The sequence below is a fragment of the Phlebotomus papatasi genome, chromosome 3, assembly GCF_024763615.1.
Source record: "Phlebotomus papatasi isolate M1 chromosome 3, Ppap_2.1, whole genome shotgun sequence".
Lineage (NCBI taxonomy): Eukaryota > Metazoa > Arthropoda > Insecta > Diptera > Psychodidae > Phlebotomus > Phlebotomus papatasi.
In genome coordinates this window covers 50,562,551-50,570,579 of record NC_077224.1, presented here as the reverse complement: position 1 = coordinate 50,570,579, position 8,029 = coordinate 50,562,551, and positions in this window count along the sequence as shown.

The window sequence follows — 8,029 nt, the reverse complement described above, 5'->3', positions numbered from 1 at the left end:
ATGCAGAATTTTCTACACAAATTGCGCAACTACATATGTTATGCAGAATCTATTAAAGTGCAACAAAATATATTTTCATACTAATCTGGGAAATTTTTTCCACGTCATTGAAGAACGAGACTAAAAATTCTCCCCCAGCAGGTATTTGGATATCAATTGCACAGAAATGAATTATGCAAAGTCATCCAGTTTTCATTTAATATAGTATGCGATGGGCGAATGGGTTAAATAACTTTTTCATCAAAATTTTCTGCAACTGTATACTGTTGCAGAAATTTTGTTTACTCTAAAGCATTGCGTTGGAAATACTTCATATTTCGCTGAATAAATATATACAATTCAACCTCAATAATATGAAAGTATGCAATGTAGATAAATAAGAAATGTATAAAACTTTTCTGAATTATTATAGCACTTTACACTTTGTATTTACGTTTATTACAATAAATATTTGTATAAATTTTCTTGAAACTGGAAGTGAATTGTGAAGTGAGGAAAAGTTAAATCATTGGTGTGTTTTTTATGCTGAAAAACTATTCAAAGATTTCAGTTTGTGCAACATGTTTATGAATTAACAATAAGTTTTGCACTGTACTTTTGAGGAAATTGAAGTAAAGTTATTAATTGAATTGGAATTGAAGAATAGTGCGGCATACGAGGCTCAAGTGCCAACGGAACCTGTCCTGAGTCAGACCAATACCAGCAATTGGTTCTACCTCTGGTTAAGCACATAAATATGTTGCATAGTATTTCATGAAAATCTCATTTATCCTCAACAAAATTGAATAAATTTACACAAATGAGCATTTGGTTTTTGCATATGGTTAACCCCTCAGACTCATCCTCTTGAAAGCTCAGTTTGAGCTTTTCTCTATACAGTGCATTGTAGCTCTCTTCAAAATCGTGTCTGATGCTCCTCCAACGCCATGTGTTTGTGTTCTAAAGCTAATGTTTGCCGAGGTCGAGGTTGAATAGCAAATGAATGAAAAGTCATGTATAAATACGGATTTAACACTATCATACATAAAAGAAAGGGCAAAAAAAATTGATCCACCAAGATTAATGTGAAAATGTATGAAAAAGGAAAGAGCAAAAGTCATGCAGCAATTCAATTCATTAAATTTTCTTCCTCCCGATCGACATAGTTCTTTGACGTGGATGACCAAGGCAATTTCCTAGAAAATTACTTGGGGTTGGAAGGGCGCCTGATACATATCTGTAATAAATGTGAATTATCTTTCCATATAAGATTCAATTCGAGGCAATTTCGTGATTACCACTTAAGTGTGTTATGGGTTTATCTAGATGTTTCGTTTGTTATAATGATTAAAGAGATGAAATTAAAATTCTTATTATTTCTCCTCTGTCCTCTCCACAGAGTTGAAAACAGCCCAGAATGTCCAGGCATGGTGTGAGAAATAAGTTTATTGGAACTCTTATTCTTCTGGATATTTTTTTTGTGTATTTGAGTTCCTATTATAAGATTTGTCAAATAGGGGAAAGCGCGCTACCTTCAGACGATTTATGCTTCGAACAATTCATTTTTTTTCAATGTGTTATAAATGTATTTGGGTCATTTTAAAATTATATTTTAATAGGTAGCCAACACCTTAAATTTTCAGAAAAGATCTATGGGTGAAATCCATAAGGAACATAAAGAAAAAATTGAATTGTCCGAAGCTTGAGTCAACCGAAAGTAGCGCGCTTTCCCTCACCACAAAATTATCCAAACCGATTGATTGCGAAATTCAGGATCAATATTTTAAGAAAATTACGTTTAAATCGTGCAAGTTCATATTATTAAATTTAGAATTAAAAATATAATTATTGGTTCATAACTGGTGTATTACCGGAACGCCCGGAACGTATCCGATTTAAGAGGAGACTCTGTTAGGAGGTCAAAATAAGCAGTTTTTGTAACTTTTAAGGGGAAAGAAACGAACAAAATTCTTGACTTTTTGTATTATATTTATGAATATTTATAAGGCTTTTTTTTTGAAAAATATATTTCAAAATAACGGACTAAAGAATGTAGTTCGCTGTCTTGACAAAACAGTCTCTAATTTTAGGAAAATTTAAGGGAAAGTGCTCATGCTTTGCACGATCCCAAGCTTCATAATCAATAAATTTTTCCAATGATTTTCAACAAATGTGACTCATCGCATCCATATTTAAAAAAAAACTAGGGGAAATTGTCCTGTTTTTTAAAGTACTGCGGAGTCACATTTATTCAGAAACATAGGAAAAAATTAGTCATTATGAAGCTTGGAACTGTGCAAAGCATGGGCACTCTCCCCTACAGCTGGTATTTTTATGTGCAAAAATAGATCTTCATAAATGTATTTCATACTTAAACCCAAAACACGCGGAAAAAATAGTAGAATAGGCACTTTTTCAATTTTTTTTAATATACATATTTTTGTAAAAAAAACAGATAAACAAACTATTAAAAAATATTTTTTTAAATATAAATATTTTCCCAAATTTATATTTTCCCAAATTCTTTAAATATACCTGACTTAATGGCGATCTGAATTAATATAGCTAATCTTAAGTCACATATGTTCTGAAAAAAAAACTAGGTTAAATTTCTTAAAGTAATATAAGAAAAATATGATGATTTCGAAGATAGAGTGTCTACGAAGCCTAAAATCCCGACTGATTCATTAAATACTTTTTGTAATTACCCAGTCAAAAATCAAAATTTTTAAACAAGAATATCACCAAAAGAAAGCTAATTAAATGAACGCTGGAAAAATTTTCATACACACGTTTTAGTAGTAGTTTCCTCAATTTTCTTTCTAAGGAAAACTATAACACCCCACTGTCTAATTCTACCCCTGACTAATTTTAGCAGGGTCTGTTCTAATAATTAAAAAAAAAGATTAAAAAGATTTAAAAAAAATTAAATTTTCTAAATTATAATTCAAATTCTTACAAATTAATCTACATTTGCCTTAAACGGAGGAGATACAAACTATCAAGGGCTAACACAAAACGAAAACCGTAATAAGCTTAATGTCCCATATCATTGAAAAATGTGCTGTAAAATATATTGAAAGTTAAAAAAGCACTCTTAGGCGTGGTCTATTTTTTAGTTAGTAAAACCCTAATCGTACCGCGCACTAGACGTAACTTATAAAGGGTGAGCGCTAAAATCAGAATTAAATAATTAAAATGATGAAAGTTGTTGTTTGACGATGAATCCTAAAATGCAACGTAAAATGCTCCTAAAATCTAAACAACTAATTTATTTAATTATGAATATTTAGTACATAATTCTCCTACCTCTTCATCTAAGTTTTTTTCAGCTCTACTCGACATAAAAGATTTACCTCACGTATAGCAAAAGGTGTTTCTTATGCGATGAAGAATTTTTCTCCAATTGTTGATGAAATAGAGAACAAAATAGGCAATCTTCCATTATTTGCTTTATTTCTTGACAGAAAATTTTCCACTTCTTCTTCCACATCATACAACAATAGAATACTCATTTATCGTAATTACTTCTATATGCGTAAATTCTTATACGATTTATTGTTATGTTCATCAAGAATTATCTCATACTGGGTGGAATTTGCACATAAGCAATATAATACCATTTCAGCGACGACAAGAATGTATTCTAAAGACTAAACAATACTTATAGTTAAAAGTATGGCATATATAAAAAAAATAATAATAAAAGTCTTAGAAAAGGAGGGCAAAAGAATAACTAAGCTACACCGTTAAGACCTGTATAAAAACCTTGCAATCATATCAATGAAATGTTCATACATTTGTTGCATTTTCACGTACAATTCTCTTGCGATTCAAAAAGCCGATTACAAAAGCCAATTCTCCAAAGTGAGCTTTTACCTTGAGGGTGCAACTTTTACAATGACAGATGAATAATAGTACCCTCAGGATGGATCAATTGTGTTCCCGTGGCTACGAACGGTGAGGCAAATTTCGCGTTGTGAAGCACCTCAGAGAGAATGTTTCTAATATAATTTCTCTAGAGCTCAAATTACAATTTTATATGTGCTCATCAGACCACATCCAAGATACAAAAGCTCTCATGTGGAGGGTTTTAACAAAAATGCAAAATTATGAAATTCACATACAAATAACACTGAGTTTATATTCATAATTTTAATTGTTAGTATGAGAGTTTTAGCCGGTAGGTACACACAGAGAAATTCACAATCAAAATAAAATTTAATTAACAAAGATGGTTTGCAGAAAGTATTTTTAATAAGAAAAAATATAAAAATGTAAAAAAAATATATTAGGACTTCCTGGACTATCTCAATAAAAGGTAAGACACTTCAATATTGAATAACGATATTCAAAAGAATTTTACCTTTTTTCTGAACTTAAAGGAGAAAAGTCATGCTCTCAAGTGTGATACCACTTATTTTACTGATTAACTTTGAAATTTGAAAAAGAGAAACATCTTAATCAATCAGTAATACTGATTTAATATTAACTGAGCCTGGTTGAAGATATTTGCGTTCTAAGATCTAAAGTCACAATTGAACTGAAAAGTAGGGGGAAATGGTGCTACTTTGAGCTGTGGAGCCATATTGTCATACGATTTTTTCGTATTTCTAAAAGAAATTGAGTTTTAACTTGATCGAACTTGGATAGATGAAACAATTGTGGATCTAATAAAATATTTGTAAAGACAAGCTTAATTTAGAAATGCACGAAAAAATTGTATAACAATGTAACCCCACTTTCCCCTATTTAATAAATAGTTTTCAATGTTTTCAAGAAGCTGTTTTTTACTGGAAAAAATGTCTTGATAAGGCTAAACTTTATATGTTTAGCACCTCTTCTGACTCCCTAAGTCCATCGTTTAAATATTTCCTTCCATATACGAGAACAAACCAGAAGTACTGACGATTCAAGAAAATATATATCCAGGATAACTATGTGTAAGATCAAATTCCGTAGCATGAACTAAATTGTATCAATACAATTATTTAATTATTTGGGTGATTTATTCATAAACATAAATATTGCAAGATTCAATATCAATTATTCCATATAACGTATCATATCTCCTTAATCCAAGGTGATTCACATTCTGATAAACACTGTGCATAAATGATAATAACAATATTGCTGCGACATCATGCCGTAGAGGAATTGATCCTTTTTGCAAGCCAAATTTCTAAACATGCATTGTGGTGCTATTTTAATGAAAAATGAAGAGAGGAAATCTTTCTCCTCAGCATTGTTTTTCAGCACTTTACTGTTCTCAAGAGCTTCTGCATTATCGACCTATCCTTGTAGTGGTTCCCGTCACGACTGCATTCCCCTGTTCTCGCCATGTTCTAAAACCACTAAACTGTCGTCACAGGAACCAATGTAATGAAAAGTCGATAATGCAGAAGCACTTGAGAACAGTGAAGAAGAAGAAGAGAACAGTGAAGTGCTAAAAAATATGTTTATATTAATTAGAGTCGCACCACTATTATTATTTTTATACAGTGCAATTCTCTTTTTTTTGTTTTTTTTTTTTGCTTTCTATTCTATCCCGAAAAATACAGAATTTTAAAAACAGAGAAATTAAAGAAAACAGTTTAAATTTCGTTGATGCTCGAAAGGAGAAAGCCAAAAAGGCCTATTTCAGTCTATCAAGAGTTTTCCGGTCCAGAACATTAAGCATAAAGACTAAGCTACTGCTGTATAGGACTATGATCCTGCCAGTCCTCACGTATTCGTCTGAGACGTGGATCCTTAGCAAACAGAATTGCGAACTCTTAGCCGCGTTTGAGAGGAGGATCTTACGACAGATTTTTGGCCAATGCCAACAATAACTAAAATGAAATAGTTGGAATTCAGCAACTTCAGCAATAGTTCGAATTTTGCAGTTATCAACTAGGTTTATCCAAAACGAGTGCCATTTTCCATTCTAGTCGAGACATTTTTGGATAAATGAATTCCTGTCGTTCAGAAGTAACTTTCCTGATTTGAGAGCTCTCTCCGGTTGTTTTTTTTTCAGTTCCGATTCGAAGGTATATCAGAGAGAACTTACATAAAACCCAATTGGAAGTTCGAACCTTTAAACAGTTTAAACCGACGAGTTATACGGGCTTCAGACTTAAGGCCTAGCCATATGGCTCAACTTCTCTAATATCTTATGAATCAAGACTTTATGGAAAATTTTGACTTTGGATTGCATTATTAAAGGCAAATGACCTATTACATTTTAAAAAATCAATAAAATCGATTGCTGTTTAAGGTTTTGAGACCCTCGGGAACTGGGCTAAACCTCTAGTCTGAAGATGGTCTTACGCAAGAGTTAGCAAGTTCATGAAAGGGACATTTATTTTAATTAAATTGCTATTCAAACGTTCTGACATCCTGGATATTTCCCAAAACTATACAAAAATTCACTTTTTGCAGCAAACGGTTACATAATGTTGTTGATATTGGTATAAGGCCGTCTTCAGACTAGAGGTTTAGCCCAATTCCAGTAGGTCTCAAAATCTTAAAAACAATCAATTAATTTGGTTCTTTAGAATCCAATAGATTATTTGGGTTTTACAATGTAATTCTAACTCAAAATTTTATGAAAAATCTTAATTAATAAGAAGTTAAGCCATACGGCTAAGCCTTAGGTCTGAAGCCCGTATTAGATTGAAGTGTCGAGAATACCGAAATTCAAAACGGAAGAAAAATCAGCGCTAAAGCGATGAGTACGTGAGCTTGCACTTACGGCTTCCGGTAAATTTTCTAATAGGTTTGGCTTTGGTGTGGGGTTTATTTCTTCGAAAAGTTATTACTGAACGGAACCATTGTGGCTCTAAATTTATTACAGCATCTCATATCGGAACTAACTCTGTCGCAATTATTTCTAAAATTAAACCATGAGATTCCAAAAAAGCTTTTAAATGGGAAATAGTAGATTTTTATAACAAAATTAATAATCCCTACATTTACTGTAAAATTTCAATGTTACAGCATTGTAAATTTTAGATAATTTGCCATAAAGTTAAACCTAAAACCAGTAAGGATTTAAGAAAACTTTATTAATAGTACTATTTCTTGTGGTATTCCAATGAAAAATGAGAATGTTTTTAGCACCTTACTGTTCTTAAGTGCTTCTGCATTATCGACTTTTCTTTGTATTAGTTCCTATCAACTATCCTAGCCAGGGGGGTGACATTAGCACTGAAAAATGCAACCGGTTTTAGTGTAATTTTTTCCCTGTTTTCGTACACATTTCACGAGATATCTCCAAAACTACGTAGGTTGCCAATTTGGGGTTTTCGGTTACCTTTTCGTTAATAAATTTTCTTTTATTTTGTATTAGTATTATTTGCTATTTCATTCTACAATGACAGAAAATAGATAATAAATTTAAAAGTTTTTTTGGCTCGGTAAAAACATATGGGAAACATAGGAAATGTCATGCCCCTGATCCTAGCCGTATTCTAAAATCTCCGTGACAGGAACCACAACGAAGAAAAATCGATTATTTAGAAACACTTGGCACCATGATTCTTTAACGTAGGTTTCTAAATCATTTTTTAACTTTTCTACCGTCAAGGTTTCAACTTGGAATTTATCTATGGCAAAATTCTTTACACTAAACTTGCTGAGCGAATAAATTTGGTGCATTATTAAGGATTTCTGGAAATTCTTAAATCAGGCATGGGCAAGTGCCCATGCTTCGTAAGACCTTAAACTCCGTAATAACTAATTTTTTCCTATATTTCGCAATAAATTCACACATATTTTAAAAACCAGGGGAAATTGCCTGGTTTTTAAAAAATATTGCGAATTCACATTTATTCAGAGACATAGGAAAACTTTAGTCATTACGAAACTTGGGATCATACGATGAATGGGCACTTTTACTTATATGAAATACACAAATATTATTGTTTAACGAACATTGTAATTTTCCTGAAATAATGCATAACAATACATTTTTTTTATCTTTTACGAAATATGTAAATAATAAACTGTGTATAATTTTTTTTTAAAAAAGAACATTCTATTAAGAATTTCAAAGTTATCAAATAAATTC